Raw genomic sequence first — 17,558 nt, 5'->3', positions numbered from 1 at the left:
ACTGCCTTCCAGCAACAGGTTGTCAAGTTTACACAGAAGACCCTATGCACTGGGGTGGCCTCATGTGTGACCTGAGCACTCTAGCTGACAGTGCAGAGCAGGTGTCAGTGACTTTAGCACATCTTGTTAAAACCCTTAACTGTACAAGAAATGTCATACTCCTGCTCATCAAAAAAACGTATATGAGGGTTTCTTTTACAGTTCTACCTTTTATAAGCCAGGATTTTCCCTCTCTATTCTAGTCCCACCCTAAACTACCAGCTTAAAGCAGAAACACACTAATCACTGTTATCAAGATAATTTTAAGTAAGTCAGATAGAGACAAATATCATATGATATTACTTATATGTGGAATCTAAAAAATTGATACAAATGAACTTATTTACAAAACAGAAATAGACTCACAGTCATAGAAAACAAACTCATGGTTACCAAAGGGGATGGGGGCTGGAGTTAAATTAGGAGTTTGGGATTCACATATACACACTACTGTATATAAAATAAGTAAACAAAAAGGGCCTACTGTATAGCACAGGGAACTATACTCAATATCTTGTAATAACCTATAATGGAAAAGAATCTGAAAAAGAATATATATATATAATATATATGTATAACTGAATCACTTTGCTGTACACTTGAAACAAACACAACACTGTAAATTAACTATACTTCAATTTAAAAAAGATAATTTTAGTAAAGAAATACAGAATATATGAGCTAGGATTAGATCATTATCTAAAACTACTCTCTGGAATATTGATTGAATTCTATTTTTAACATAATTAATTTTCTTGGATTGGCCTTAAATATTTTATTAAAGCCTGGAAAAATTGAAAAAGGTATAAAATAACACCATTTCACTTCTACCATTAAAATGAAGAGAAATCCAGATACTTAAAAGAAATAGATTTGACACTTTTAGAAGCAAGGTGAATCTGATAAGGGGGTCTTAGGGTGTGATAACGAACCTCCCTCCCCCAGAGGCTCACATCTGTGTTCCTAGTAAAATATCAGTATCTGAAAGTTGAGGGGAATAGGCTATTCTAATATAAACACAGAACATTCTCCTATACAGGGGCTCACCAGACCACCAGTGAAGAGACATGTATGGACTCCAGGTTTCAAGAATGAACCTGTGGATGTATTGCTTCCTTATTCATCTAATAGTGGGAGGTAAATGAAAAATCCTACAGTTACCCCTCTTTCTGGTCCTGCAACAATTGGAATACCAGCCTATCTAAATAGTATAACAGCAGGGGGAAATAAATCACAGCCTGATAACTTTTTCAATTCATTCTTATAATGTATCATAGTTTTAATTGAATCTCTATAAGACAAGCCTTATTTCCCCTTTAAAACAAGAGCTTTAATATTTTCTGTTCACATAAGCATAGTGATAGCATTAAATAGAAAGAAATAGGCTTTTTCCCCTATGAAGCCTTTATGAAGTATTTGTTTATTATAATGCACTTGCTTGTTAATTGGTTAGTTTCTTGCTTAAGCAAGCAAATAACCTAAAAAGGATAGTGTCATTACTCATCAACTAAAGGAAGTTAGCTGTAAATGTATCATCAATTTCAAGTTAATAGTCTTTCCCAGTGGTTCCAGTGAAAGGACAGTATGAAACCAAGAGAGGAAACACTAACTATGGGACAGATCTAAAGGACATAACACCACTAAAAGAGAGCTGAAATAAAATGGTATTAATAGGCATGCTCTTCACCATTTCAGTTTTACTATAGCTCTTTGATTTCAAGCTTTTTTTCCTATCTCTGTCATTCTTTTGTCCTTAAAATGACAATATTCCCCTTGCAATAGGTTTTATTAGTGTTGTTAATATAATGTTATTAATAGTTTTGCAGTAGCAATTGAATTAGTATTGTTAAGAAATGACTCATAAAAAAAAAATTTTTGTCAAGAACTATTTTTAGTGTTACCTGTTTATATGATGTGTCATACAGTTGGCCCTCCGTACCTGTGTGCTCTGCATTTGGGAGTTCAACCAACCGTGAAAAGAAAATATTAAAAAAAAAAAAAAATTCCAGAAAGTTCCAAAAAGCAAACATAAATTTGCCTCAGGCAGCAAGTATTTACATAGCATTTACATTGTATTTACAAATATTTACATGGCATTTACATTGTATTTACAACTATTTACATAGCATTTACATTGTACTAGGTATTATAAGTAATCTAGAGATGATTTAAAGTATACCGAGGATGTGTGTAGGTTATATGCAAATACTAAGCCATTTTATATAAGGCATTTGAGCATTTTTGGAATTAGATATATATGGAGGTCCTGGAACCAGTCCCCCATGGATACTGAGAGACTACTGTATATATTTGTACTTAGGTGAGTAGAACTATGATAAAATTAAAGTAAGACATAAAGACTTCATAAAGCTCTAAGACTATACTCATGTCTTCATGATTAAGCCCACCTTTTTCATATATTCTTTGCATTGTACTTAACCCCTCTCAGCCTCAGTTTTGCCATCTGTAAAATATTGATAAAGATAACTTTCTTCTTTGCTTATTTTGAGTTATATGAAATAATGAACAGAAAGTACATAGTAAATACTGAGTAAATGTTTATTTTTGTTGTTACTATTGTTAGTGTTTTTCCTCATACATATTTGATTCAGCCACCTATACATTTGGAGAATATTGCATATAATTCTGGAAAATGTTGGTAGTAATTACCGAGGGTAGTTAGTTATATTTAAGGTAATACTGAGTATTTAGTACACTTTCTGGTCTCTTTCTGGTAAATACTTGTATGTGTACATGTGTTAAGTATGTAAGATCAAATTCCTGTAGTATATAACTGATTAAATTAGCCATAAGAGAATATCAATAGAAAGTTATACAGACAATAATTATAATTAAAAGGCTACATATCAACAACATATATGTTTCTGCTACAAAAGCTTAAAAATAGAAAATATTTTGTATGCTATGTGTGAAAGTCTGTGAAAGCTACATGTGAATATACTCAAAAACTTGAACATAAAAAAAACCTCAATGTTTGAGTAGTGGGTATAACAAGATTGAAAGTAAATTTTTCCTTTCATCCTAATATCTTCATATATTGTTTGAATTAAGTATGTACAATGAATCATAATAAGTTTAAAAACCTGTAACACCCTTTACTTGCTAGTGATGTGAGCAAGTCTAGTGATTTATTCATCATATATTCTCCATATGGCTGATTTGGTTGAACAAAATGTGTATGTATGTGTGTGTGTGTGTGTGTGTGTGTGTGTGTGAGAGAGAGAGGAGAGAGAGAGAGAGGTCTTTGACTATTTGTTAAGTCTGCCCACTTCCTCTCTACATTGTCAGTTCTATAACAGGAGCAGGGGACAAGGAAAGTAAATTTCAGAGGTATTATACAAGCAGGTGCAAAACTCAGAGGAATACGAGCCAGAACTTTTGTCTACTACAATGATTGCTTATAATAATTTATTTTTCTCACTAGTCAATTGCCATAAATACATACAGCATTTGTGTACCATTCATAAAGCTGAACAGTATGAGAGCAGGTAAAATGAGATATTTTTGCCTTATTTAAGTACATGTAGAATGTCACATCACATAGTGTTTTGGTACCAACCTAAACCCATTAACTGTAGTAACAATTCTGGTAGGGCATGGTAACTTCAATTAAATTACTGAACATAAATGAATATTGATTTGAATTATACCATGATGCTCACTTAGCAAAATGAAAAAAAAAAATGTATAATATTTCAAGAAAGCACAGGAAGGTTACAAATAAATGGCAGCATTTCAAAACGTATTCTATATTCACTAGCATGCAAATCAAAAAAGCCTTGTTCTACTAATCAGTATTATTTTGCATTTACAAATTTTAATCTATCATTGATAATAATAGCAGCTCTCATCTATACAGTGTTTATGATATGAGAGGCCTTGTGTTAAGCACTTTACATGTAAAATCTCATTTCATTTTCTTGATAATCCTATCTGAGGTAGACATGATTATCTGCATTTAACATAGAAAATAACTGAGCTAAATAAATCTTAATTCTGTGCCCATGGTCACATTCTTAATAAGTAGAAAACCTGGATCTTAAAATTCAATCCAGATTATTTAATTCTATACTTTGTTACGTCACCAAATTTTTAAAACCTCATGTTCAAAGTCCTCGTGCATTGATATTTGTTTATCCTGAACAATCAAAATTTAAGTTGACAATTTTGCAGGATGGTTTTAGGATACATATTGTAGACATGCATATATGATAAATGACCACCTGATAGAGGAAGGTGGACTTACCATGCACTCTCAAGATAATCAGGAGCCCCATGTAAAGCTGTATAGTACCAAACACGGAGGTAATAATGGAAAATTCAAGTGGTTATCAAAGTTATCTAAATATTTCCACAAAACATTTTGATGTTTAATAGAATCTTTTGGTTTAGCTTACAGCTCTGTCTACAGAGCTATGAAGCTGCTTTTAAAAGGTGTGTACAGTTAGGCATTTTTAGAGAGAATTTACATTCTTTTAATAAAGTAAGCAATGCCTACTTTATTCTGTAAGGAAAAGTTGTTTTATAAAGATAATGATAGTTTCATTGATTAAGACTTTTCATGGTATAGAGCCTGTGAAGTCTTTAAATGACCATGGATTTCTCAGTCTTCAAGGATGTTAACACGTTTCCTTAACCTCTCACTGATCAGTAAAACTGATGAAAAAGTTTAACAATTACAGAATTTTTTGCCTTTACCTTGGGTGGTATTCTTTTCAATTTGTTCTAGAGGAGTCCATTTTCCCCTAATTAGAGAGATAATGGAAGAGTTACCGAGATTTTAGGTTATCAGACGTTAAATCAGCCCTTTCTATGCCAAGGAGCTTTGAAATAGTAAAGGTGCTGACCTATACCCATGAAGAGGATATTAAACCCTAAACTCACACCAGTGAAAGAGTAAAAAGTATCCCAAGGGAGAAGCAAAAGGATTTATGCAAATAAACCTCAACTACCCAATCTCTGTATTTCAAAAGACAACTTTGAGTCTGGGTATGCAATCATAGACAGAAGAAATTTCTCAGCAAAAACTGCTTCCTACTGACTATTCCTATTTTCGTCTTTGCGTTTGCATGTGGTTTTTTGATTGCTGGATTTCACAGGCAAGACTTTTCTGGTTGACAACTATCATAAAGCATGGCGAAATCAAGTTTAGCTACAATATATGGAATTCTCAGGAATGTGGCAAATTCCAAGTCAAGGGATAAACACATCAGTTTTGAAACGCAGATAGGCAATAACAACATGAGGAAGACATTTTCTTCCAGATGGTATACTCTGATAGAACAATTTTATTCAAAGTGGATTTTATCAGTGGGCATTGTGATACAAAATTGATTGCCCTATATTTTTCTTAGGACAAAATAAATATGGCATTCAAAAAGTGATTTTACACTCTGAATTTAAGCGTGAAATAAGCTAGAAAAGGTAAAAAATAAGTTAATGATAATTTTATATTTTCAGAGAAATTGTACTTCTGTTGTTACTACTACTACTGTCACTACTTCTACTACAACTACTACTAATAAGAATAAATAACATTTAATAAAAAGCATTTAATAAGAAGTATTGTGTGTTGAGATCTTTTATGTCTATTGATACATTTAATGCTAATAGTAGCCAGAAGAGATAGTTACCATTACCAGTTAGGAAAATTGAGTTTTAAAGAAGCTATGTAACTTGATAAATTTCAAATAGCTAGTAAATGGGGTATCCAGGATCTAACCTCACGTATTTCCAATGCCAAGTGTGTAAGCCTTTCTCCTATACCAAACTATCTTTTGCACTGAAGTATGAGAAGAAGAAAAGATCTGATGGAACTGCTTAGATTTGCTATGGATTTTAAATCTCGGTTCAAAATACTCTATAGATGTTTACTTAATGCTTTTGTACCTAGACAATCATTACAACTGAGAAATAATTAAGATATTTTACAGACCACTGAAAAATATTCTCAATAGTTATTGTCAGTTTATAACCGTGCTTGATATACTGTGAACTGAGGAGCAATATTAGAAAGAGAGAGAGAGAGATTTTTAAAAAGAACTATTCTTTTAACAAACAGAAGTGTTCATATTTGTACAACCTAGAGTTTGGGGCTCTTTAAACAAATTGGAGGAGTGGTGAAGAAATCTGAGACAAGAATGTGGAAATATACTTTATAGATTAAAAGAAGATAAATACACACCACTGTAAAGCAATTTTACTCCAATAAAGATGTTAAAAAAAAGAGGATAAATAAGGAACTTTTAAAGACATACCAAATTATTTTTGTCTATCAGTATGTCTTCAATTAAATGTTATTCCTGGGGCAGCCTGTCCAGGGACAATTTCAAAACAAGTGATAACAACATATTCTTTCCAATTAACATTTCTTCACTCTTGTCCCTATCATATTTCCACTCTCTAATTCCAACGTTTTAAACCTAACAGTTTTACAGATGACTTTCTCCTTTTCCGTCCTTGACTGAAATTGTTTCAGATAGTATGTCTTTGCCTGTCTTTCAGATATGAACATTTTAATTCAATTTTTGGCACTGAAGACCTGAATTGAGCTTTTCAATGTAGAAGAGCACAGTGAATAAAATGCCTTTCAGAGACTGGTTCTTTAAGTGAGTACAAGGACTTTATGAGATTAAAATTTCAGAAAGGCAGTTCCTTGGTTTAGCAGAACTAGGAGAAGAGTTTCCAAAATCTAACAGTTCTAAATCCCTTAAAACTTAAAATACAAAGTAACTTTACTTTTCTTAAAATTCTTTCTGATATCGGCCTCAGAACAGTTTTGACCTTAGTAAATTATTTGTAAAGAGTTCCAAATTAAAGAAACTAATAATATTACATCAATAACAGAAAAACAAATAAATCTGACGTCACTGTTGTCGTAATTTCACAATGGTATCTTTCACAATGACACTAAAAATCCCTAATAATGTTAATTAAATTTCTAAATTGAATGAATTATTGGGTGCATAATCACAGATAATGTCGTTTTATGAAAAGAAGTTTCACATTTTAAGAAAAGAAAAGCATTACATCATATTTTAACTTGCCTTGGATATAAACAAGAAGCTAATTTCAGATCTTCTTTTGAAAAATAAGTTTTGGCTAACTGATTAACTAATCAAATTCAGCATTTACTGTTCTATTTAGAGAGATCTGTAGATGTCTCTGCATCATAAGCAATTTTCTTATGGGATTATGGAAACCAGTTTCATTCAATGTGTCAGCAGAGATAAAGGATGATATATAATAAACATACCATATGTTTGGTTTATATGATGTTCCTTTAAAATAAAATCAGAGGACACTGATGGAAGTGAGTAAAAGTCTTTAAAGATATGACCTAGGTGCACAATGTTCAAATTTCAATTTCTACAAAGGAGGCTGAGAAATAGTGTAATTATTCAAGAGTAATTCAAATGATCATTCCTTAACCAAGGGTGTTTAAAGGCCTGAGAAATCACTTCCCCAAGCCATATATCCATATATATATACACACACACATATATGTATACATATATATGTGTGTATATATATATATATATATATATATGGCATATGTGTGTATGTGTGTTTGTGTGTGTGGAGAGAGAGAGACAGACAGTGAGTGACAGAGAGATAAAGAGAGATCTTGTCTCCATCAACTCTCCCTACTCTCTAAGTATATACCTACCAAATGAGCAAGTCAAACCAAACACTTTTATTTAATGCCTATTTGGCAAATACAAGGCTCTAAAGAGCTTTTAGCGCAACTATTCATAACCCCCACCCTTTCCACACTCTATCAATTGATAGCTTACTCCACTGTAGTAAAATTAAAGGTCATTATATACTCTACCCTCATTTTTCTTTCTTCTATCTAAAATGTCTCTACTTTTATGTACCTGGTTTCCTCCTAGTGGTGTCACAAAGAAAGAATATTACTCTGTTCCTCACCCCCCTCATAATCCCCCATGTACATGTGTATATGACCTCAACTGATGCTAAAACAAAATTCTATTCAACTCCAGAGTAAGCTGTGCACTGTTATTTACATCTTGCTATTACTTTTGTCTATAACGCTATCCCTCCTGCTTCTCTTCCTTGAAAAAGCCTAATCATTCTTCAAATTCAACTCAAATATGCATCCTTCTATGACTTTCTCAAGTAGTCATTCTCACAGTATTCTTTGCCTAGCATTTGGTAATTTTTAGAGAAAAATTAAATATACTGTTTTACAATTTATGGTTTCTTTGTCTTCTTCTCATACTACTATGAGTTTGTCTAAAGCAAGCACTATGACCTGCTTGTTTATAATCTTCAGATTCTAGCACAGTTACAGGCACTAAAGTTCCGCAGAAAATGTGATGATTAAATCATATGGGGTTCAATAATTCCTTTGACATTAATAGGGCACCAATAATTTGTTCTATTAATGAAGGCAACATTTGCGTTGCATTCATTTCCCAAATCTATCCAGGTAAAACAAAAAAAATAGAAATTAAGTAACATCTTGTTTTGGTTGTTATATTTTCATTAACTACCTGAGTTGTTTTCTCAACTGTCCACTTAGTTTTTGTTAAAAAATTATAGCAACAATAAGTGAAAAACAGTGCCCCCAAATTAAAGGATTCTATTAATTCCAACATGTATGTTATGGTTCAAGGTCACTTCTCTGAGGCCAGTTCTGTGTAAGTGAAATTATTCAGGTGATTCCAGTCAATAATTAAGTAAGCAATCTAGCTAGCAAACAAAACAAAACAAAAAGCAGCTGTTAAGAAAAGGTAGTTTGAAATATCTAAACTGGCTCTCTGTTGATTAAAATTTATCACACCGATGCCAATCTTGCTCTGCACTTCATGGTATATAGGTCTGGCGTGAGTAAATGGTCCATGTTACAGAATATTTTAGTATGGCATTGAGTGTACAGCTAATATCACTGTGCATCCATGTGCATCTATAAAAATTCAAAGATTTGAAAGGTGTGTAGCAATTCAACTTGCTCAGGGCTCTCTGGGAGGTATACATATTGATTGCACTCTTCCTGCAGCATTCACTTCCCAGGGGCATGGATGGAGATTCGTAAAATTCATGCTGGTACTTGAAAGGAAAAGAAATTAAATAGAAACCCAAATCGTGGCATATTATAAGGCATTCAAATTTAAACATATTGAAATCTGCACCTGTGAAGGTTTTCATGGAAATACTGATTTACCCTGGTCTCCAAATATTGCACTTTTCATTCTTCATAGACTGATAAACAGTCTTATGCCCCTTATTTTTTAATCTTGTGCCCTATTTATATAATTGGGAATCTTAATATTTTAGGTATTGTAAAAAAACCATCCAGTGTTCTGTGTTGATGTATTTAATAAGATTGTGCAAAGAACAGTTTTGAGCTAGTATTAGTGTCGTTTAAATAAAATTATACAAGTATAATTTGTTCAAGAAAACATTACTTAGCAGATATTCTAATGTAAGGACCACGATAAATTAGTCATATCTTTTCCTTAGTATGAAGGCAGTGTGTAATGATGGAAAGAGCATAGTTTTTTCCCAGATAGATGTAGGTTTGCTTTCTCATAACATCAGTCACTAACTATGTGACCTTGGCTGAGTTTGTCCACCTCTCTAAGGCTGTTTCTTCAACTGCAAAGAGAGCTAAAAGTACCTACCTTTAGGTAAAGTATTTTGTAATGTCCCTGTCACATAGTAAGTACTCAATGAATGTTAGTTCCTGTCCTTCTTACCAAAAGAAACAAAAACAAATAGACAAAACAAACCCACAAACCTACATTCTATGGAATTACAGACCACAAAAGTGTTGCCTTTGCTTTGCTACTGTCACTGAATTGCCTTGGTTCCCGTAAGTGAGGACTAATGAAAAACTCCTGTCACTGGGAAAACATGGGCAATGATCAATATACAACAACCCAGGCATTAATGAAGAAACCATCATGTAGGGAATAGTAACATGAGGAAAATCAAGCAATCATCATTGACAGCTTTAGATATTTGATGAAATAAGTCCACATCACGAAAACACACTGGGGGAAACCTCTACTGCTGAACAAGGATTAGGATTTCTGGCCTTAGCGGTATCCTCGTTAATTCCTCTCATTCAAGGATACATATTATAAAAAAAAGAACTTCTGTCAGTAGGAAAATGATCTAAAATAAAGGAGTAAGTTCTAACAGTGGAAAATGTTTTCAAATGCAAAAAATCCACTTGAATATAAATTTTAAATGGTTAAGATGATTTGTGGCTGGTGGAAAATTCATTCTAATTTCTGAGGTTTTAGTAACGGCTTGTCATTCCTGCAAATGGAAAACTAACTGAGGCAGGCACCTGTCTCTTTTTTTCCTTAGTGTTCTTGTGTAGTAATTTATTTGGAAATAATATAATGTTTATGTCTGTTATGCTATTAATTTGGGTAGTAGATTAGTCAAAATAGTTTTCCCAGGGGACCTAATCTCTAAATTTAACATGTAAGTTAATATAAAAATAGGATTCAATTTCCACAACTTTAAGTTAAAGGAAACTTGCACTGGAATAAAATTATTTATTAAGTATAAAACATCTATGCTAATTAAATTTCTTTCATGCTATATGTAAACTCCTCTTTGAACTTGACAGTGATATTAGATGTCTCCATTTTCCTATTTTGCTCTGTAAGTTCTCTAAAGGACACAACTACTTCATGGCAAACATTCTGCTCTATCATAATAAAGAAGGTAAACAACTATGTTTTGTGAGAGGTGAATAAAATAGAAAAATTAGTTTATCATGTAACAGTTTCATACCCACTAGCAGAAAAGAGTCAGTGTATAGACAGATCTGACCCTTTTATCTCAAAGGACACTGAGGCATGCTTTTGCCCTGCAAAGATGCCAAATTTAGTTATGCAAAATAATTTAAAACCAAGTTTACTTGACAATGCTTAGATTATCTAATCTACTCAGTGCAGATACTTAATTCTCAAAAGATGACTTTTTGTTGCCCTATTTTCTCAATTATAGTAACTATTATTTCTTTTCTATGCTACAAAGAAAACAATCCTGTTCTATGGAAAAATTTAATAGCATCCTGTTGCCTCTTAGTCATATAGTTCACACATCTTATCTATATGTCATATACAATGAGGAAAAAAGGACTATATCTTTTCTTTCCATTTAAAAAATAGTAGTTATAAGACCTGAATTCCCATATTAAAATTGTACAGCTGAATGTTAGGGACAAAAATGTGTCATGGACACTGTAATTCCTTCCTTTCTGGAATGCATGAAGCCAACACTAGTAGTGATGGGAGATAAGTCCTGTGAGCTACTCTGAAAAAAATTTGATTTCATTGCTTTTCTAGAGAATTTCTTTCCAACTGCCAAGTGTAGTGGCTCCTTATTTTAACTGAACAATGTCAATATTTAAGTACTAGGTCTTTGGTTGTTTGTTTTTTAATTTAAGAACTATGTATTTAAACGATAATGCCTTCTGCTGATGGTACATCAAGTAAGATTACAAGATAATCAGAAAAAGAAAGACAAGAAGTAATAAATGCAAACATTAGCCTCTACTTAGAAAACTAACAATTAACTAATGTTTTTAGAAGGTTGACTCGACTCTACCTTGAAATGGATTCAAGGTGAAAAATAAAACTAATTTGAAAGCAGAAAAGAGTCTACTGTAATTGAATATCTACTATGTTTCTTGTAGGTTTTATGCATTATCTTACTTCTTATTTTAGAAAACTTTGAGAGATTGGTATCATCCCCATTTTACATTTCTAGTTTTCTTCAACATTTCACATATCAAAGTTTATTTTCCATCTACTTTTCTTCAAATAGAAATTAGGTAATCTGGAAGTTTGGTTGAGGTAAAAGTCACTATAGACAAAATCATTTGGGTTTCAGAAGGAAAAAGAGATTTCAAATGTGATGATGTTTATAAAATTGAAAAGTCCCTATTTCCAAATTTAATTAAATGTAACTTTCCTCATGCAACCTTATTATTGTGCCATATTTCAACCTGAACAGAAGATCAAAACACAAGAGAATAGAGAGAATACTGGAAATCAAGGAGAAAAGTATGCAGTCAGGCCATAAAGGGAAGTTGAATAGAGTAGTTTACAAGAAACAAGAGGTACAACAAAAATTAGTCACTGTAGTGACCTGCATGGAGAAAAACAGGGCAGGGAGTCCATGTAAGAAAACAGGAATGATGGCTTGACTGAGGGGTAGAAGCCAGAGTATCTGGAAATTGAGCCAGACTTTTCTGTTCCTTAAAAAATTTTTAATAATACAATTTAAAAAAATTTTAACCTGCACAATTAACAAGTATTTAGAAAGCAACAGAAAGCAAATCTAGGTCAGTATTAAATAGAAAATTTCTGCTATTTTGTCTACATTTTGTCCCTACCATCACTAGCTTGGAGAAATTTCCCTGGCAATGAGAGATGCCCTGTTAGCAAGTGCTTTCCTTTGCTTCCTCTGTGGAGAGAAAGTCCCATTTTATTTCAGACATGGTACAAGTTACAGGTTTGCATTTTGTTCTGTTTTGTTTTAAATTTGTTTCTTTTACTGTGGTAAAATATACATAACATAAAATTTACAATTTTAACCATTTTAAGTGTACAAATTGGTGGCATTAAGTACATTTACATTGTTGTGAAACCACCACAACCATCCATATCCAGAAATTTTTCATCTTCCCAAACAAAAACTCCATACCAATTAAACAATAACTCCTCATTCTTCTCCCTCCCCTGCCCCCAGTGCTTGGCAAACACCATTCCACTTTCCATCTCTACGAATTTGACTACTCTAGGTACCTCATGTAAGTGGATTCATACAGTATTTGTTATTTTGTGAATGGCTTACTTCACTTAGCGTAATGTCTTCAAGGTCCCTGCATGTTGTAGCATGTGTCAGAATTTCCTTCCTTTTTAAGGCTGAATAATATTCCATTATATGTATATACCACATTTTGTTTTTGCTTTCATCCATTGATAGTTGAGTTTCTTCCACCTTTGGGCTGTTATAAAAATACTGCTGTAAACATAAAAAAGGGTGTACAAATATCTGTTCAAGTCCCTGCTTTCAATTGTTTTGAATATATACCCAGAATTGGAATTCCTAGGTCATATAGCAATTCTGTTTTAATTTTTCTGGTCCTGGGATTTTCTCTGTTGAAAAGTTTATGATTACTGATTCAATTTCCTTATTAGTTGTAGGACTATTAAGATCTTCTATTTATTCATGATGCAGTTTGGGAGGCTGTGTGTTTCTAGGCATTTGTCCATTTTATTTAATTTAGCCAATATATCGGTGTACAATTGGTAATGGCATTCTCTTATAATTCTTTTTTTTAATAAGTAGTCATGTTCCCTCTTTCATTTCTGATTTTAATTATTAGTCTTCTTTCTTTTTTTCTTAGTCAATCTTGCCAAAGGTTTGTCAATTTGTTGATATTTTTGAAAAACCAACTTTTGGTTTCATGGATATTCTCTATTGTTTTTCTATTCTCTATTTTATTTATCTCTCCTCTTATCTTTATTATTTACTTTGCTTTGGTTTAGTTTGTTCTTCTTTTTCTTCTTCCTGAAGGTGAAAGGTAGGTTGTTAATTTGAGATTCTTTCCCTTTTTTTTTTAAATTTATTTTTTATTTCTTATCGGAGTAATTTTTTTTTATTTTTATTTTTTTAAATTATTTATTTTTTTATTTTTATTTATGGCTGTGTTGAGTCTTCGTTTCTGTGCGAGGGCTTTTTCCAGTCGTGGCAAGTGGGGGCCACTCTTCATCACGGTGCACGGGCCTCTCACTATCGCGGCCTCTCCTGTTGCGTAGTACAGGCTCCAGATGCGCAGGCTCAGTAATTGTGGCTCACAGGCCCAGCTGCTCCGCGGCATGTGGGATCTTCCTGGACCAGGGGTCAAACCCGTGTCCCCTGCATTGGCAGGCAGATTCTCAACCACTGCGCCACCAGGGAAGCCCTCTTTACCTTTTAAATGTAAGCATTTACAGGTATAAATTTACCTCTTAGACTTGCATCCCATAAGTTTTGGTGCATTGTGTTTTCATTTCCATTTGTCTCAAGATATGTTCTAATTTCCCTTGTGATTTCTTCTTTGACCCATTGGTTGTTTATGAAATTTCTCTATATTGCAAATTTCCCTTCTGCTGTTGATTCTAGTTTCATTCCATTGTGATTGAAAAAGATACTTTGCATAATTTCAATCTTTAAAAAAATTTAAAGACTTGCTTTATGGTCTAACATACCATCTTTCCTGGGGAATGTTCCATATGTTCTTGAGAAAAATGTATATTTTGCTGTTGTTGGGTGGAGTGTTCTGTACATGTCTGTTATGTTCAATTTTTCTATAGTGTTGTTCAAGTTCTCTGTTTCTATATCGGTCTGGTTACTTCAGGTTTGAGTTTTTAAATTTTTTGCTCTTATTAGCTAGTTTGGTAAGGTTATATATCTTAACCCAGGAATACAAAGCATTATTAACAAAGTATTAACACCTTGAAAATGATCAATTTTTCCATTCTTAGTTGTGCAGTTTTGAATTATCCTCTACTGTTAGTGTTCTACATTTAGTTATAGAGTTTTCTCTTTATTAACGTATTCAACCTAACCAGTACTAGTGTACACTGACACAATGCCACACTTGGTTTCTATATTCTCTCTCTCTCTTTCTCTCAAGAGCTTCCTTCCAAATAGCCATAAAGCTCTGCTTCTGCATCACTCAGACAACTCAATGCTTACTATCTTAGGAACTGGAATGCAAGCTTTCTGAATAATAAGTGTGTCTATTGCTTCACATTTAAATAAAAGTGGCATGCAAAGACAACATTTTACTGTTGTTTCAAAGAGGGTTTTGTTATAAGGGTGTAGAATTATGTCTCTACCCACCTGGAAGCACCTTTCATTCTACTGGGCTCCAAATGATCACTACATATGAAGTTTATGAAATACTGACTAGAAAGCAAAACTTATTTATAAAAATCTTACAAATAATTTAAAAACTAACCACTACCATTATCATTTATTTTATTTTGGTTCAAAGTTCTTCTGGAAAAAAATTCCTTACTCCTTTATGTTGGTTGAGTGTTCTGGATAAGTGCACCTAAAAAGCAAGAAATTTAAGTGTGGTGACTAGTTTGAAAATACTGTGTCATTCAATCACATTTCACTGTATTAGTAACATACAAGTATGTGCCAGCTCTTCCTCTAGGTAGATTCCACTTTAAAAGTTTTTGAGTAGCAAAGGTGTGATAATAAGGTAAAAGAAAATTGATATGTTTAAGAGATGTTATGGACTGGACTGTATCCCCTCAAAATTCATATATTGAAGCTGTAACCCCTAATATGACTGTATTTGGAGGTATGCCCTTTAGGGAAATATAAGGTTAAATGAGATCATAAGGGTAAGGTCTTAATTCAATAGGACTTGCATCCTTATAAGAAAAGGAAGAGACACCAGAGAGCTTTCTCTCCATGAATGCACAGAAAAGAGACCATCTGAGGACACAGCAAGAAGGCTGTCATCTACAAATATCATATGATATCGTTTATATGTGGAATGTAAAAATATAGTACAAATGAACTTATTTACAGAACAGGAATAGAGTTAACAGATGCAGAAAACAATCTTATGGTTACCAAGGGGAATAAAATGGGAGATTGGGATTGACATATACACACTACTATATATAAAATAGATAACTAATAAGGGCCTACTGTATAGCACAGGGAACTCTACTCAGTACTTACTAATGACCTATATGGAAAAGAATCTAAAAATGAGTGGATATATGTATATGTATAACTGATTCACTTTGCTGTACACCTGAAACTAACACAACATTGTAAATCAACTATACTCCAATAAATTTTTTTTTAAAAAATTAAAACATAATAATCAGGAAAAAGAAGAAGGTTGTCATCTATAAGCCAGGAAGAGAGTTCTTACTAGAAACCAACCCTGAGAAGTACCTTGACCTTGGACTTCTATCTTCCAGAACGTTGAGAAAATAAATTCCTATTGTTTAAGCCACCTAGTCCGTGGTATTTTGTTATATCATCCCTAGCAGCAGGCTTTCAGCTGTCTATGTGTGGCACCATTATCAATAATTTTGGGATTTATTGAGGATTTTTTACTGAGTATTTATGCAATCTGTTGCTAAGTGCAGCCTTATTAAAATATACCAAATCAACAAAAAATTTTTTGATTCAATTGGCTGAAGGTAGGCAGATGTGAGTATAACAGTTTTCAGTATCATCTCTTGGGAAACATAAAAAAAAATTGCTGCAGGATTATATTCGTTGCAATCATGGCTAACTTAAGAGGACTGAGAAACTGTCATTTTTCTAGGTTTATCTCAATTCGACATCATCTTATTTTCATCTCAAATTCACTAGAAGAATTGGTCAGTGTAGCAGTTTTATTTTATTCCTCTTTTTTTTAAATTAATTAATTAATTTATTTATTTTTGGCTGTGTTGGGTCTTCGTTTCTGTGCGAGGGCTTTCTCTAATTGCGGCAAGTGGGGGCCACTCTTCATCGCGGTGCGCGGGCCTCTATTTTATTCCTCTTTGATCAAAGATTATTATGATTTTTAACATAAGGGGTATTCTAGTAAAGTGGAAGAAGATAGGGCAGACAGAGGTCAAAACATAAGGATGGTTGTCCTGTCCCTGACAGTAAGATGTTTTGTGAGGCAGGGAATATCACTTAATATTCCTAAACCTCATATTCATCATCTGAAAAATGGGGGTGGGTGGGTAAACTAGATAATCCCTAAGGATTTCCCCAGTTCTGACAATATATTATCTGAAGATTAATGTTCTTCTTACATAATACACTCTCTTTATTTTGTTTGAAGTGAATTACAACAGTGAAAAACAAACACATCTGACATAGATAGGGACATCATAAGTAACATGTTTCTACATTAGATGGTTCTTTTCCAATATCATAAATACATATCAATTAAAAACAAAATTAATATATCTAATCAACATTTTGTCAACTTAATAAATTCCAGTGAATTTGAGTCAGTTTCTGTTTCTGCTTAATACTTTGGACTTAAAGGCTTTCAATGATCGCAAGATCATCATTTTTATATATCACTTTATAGATCACATTCTCTAAATGAATACAGTGAAAGCCTTCAGTAAAAACAAGTTTTACTTAATTATTTTCATCAACATTGAGTCCAGAGCTAAATTGGGAAACATAAAGAAAGAATTTTGCAGGTATCTTATTAATATTATCAATTTAACTAGCCAACCAGGATGACCCTGGGTAGATATAACCTAAATATGACACAGGCGTAAAATACTGTTTTTGTGATTTACCTTTAAATACTCTCCCTATTTGTTTTCCCTAAACATCATTGCTGATAAAATTTCTCATTCCACTGGAAATTAAGGGTTCTCATGCTCCTAACATAAAATATCTCATCTTATTTAAAACTCATGTTGCATTGTAATAAATATCTGAATGCATTTAAGCACTGTCTA

The 17,558-nt window shown here is 32.9% G+C and overlaps 1 protein-coding gene across 1 annotated transcript in view; it reads right to left on the bottom strand.

The window, feature by feature from the left end:
* PCDH11X (protocadherin 11 X-linked) overlaps positions 1-17,558 on the bottom strand; it is a 685,545-nt gene that overhangs the window by 242,538 nt on the left and 425,449 nt on the right. The window lies entirely within an intron of this gene.

The sequence above is a fragment of the Balaenoptera ricei genome, chromosome X, assembly GCF_028023285.1.
Source record: "Balaenoptera ricei isolate mBalRic1 chromosome X, mBalRic1.hap2, whole genome shotgun sequence".
In the NCBI taxonomy this organism is placed as follows: Eukaryota; Metazoa; Chordata; class Mammalia; order Artiodactyla; family Balaenopteridae; genus Balaenoptera; species Balaenoptera ricei.
Note: the sequence above shows the minus strand (reverse complement) of the source record. Positions and strands in the feature narration are given on the sequence as shown.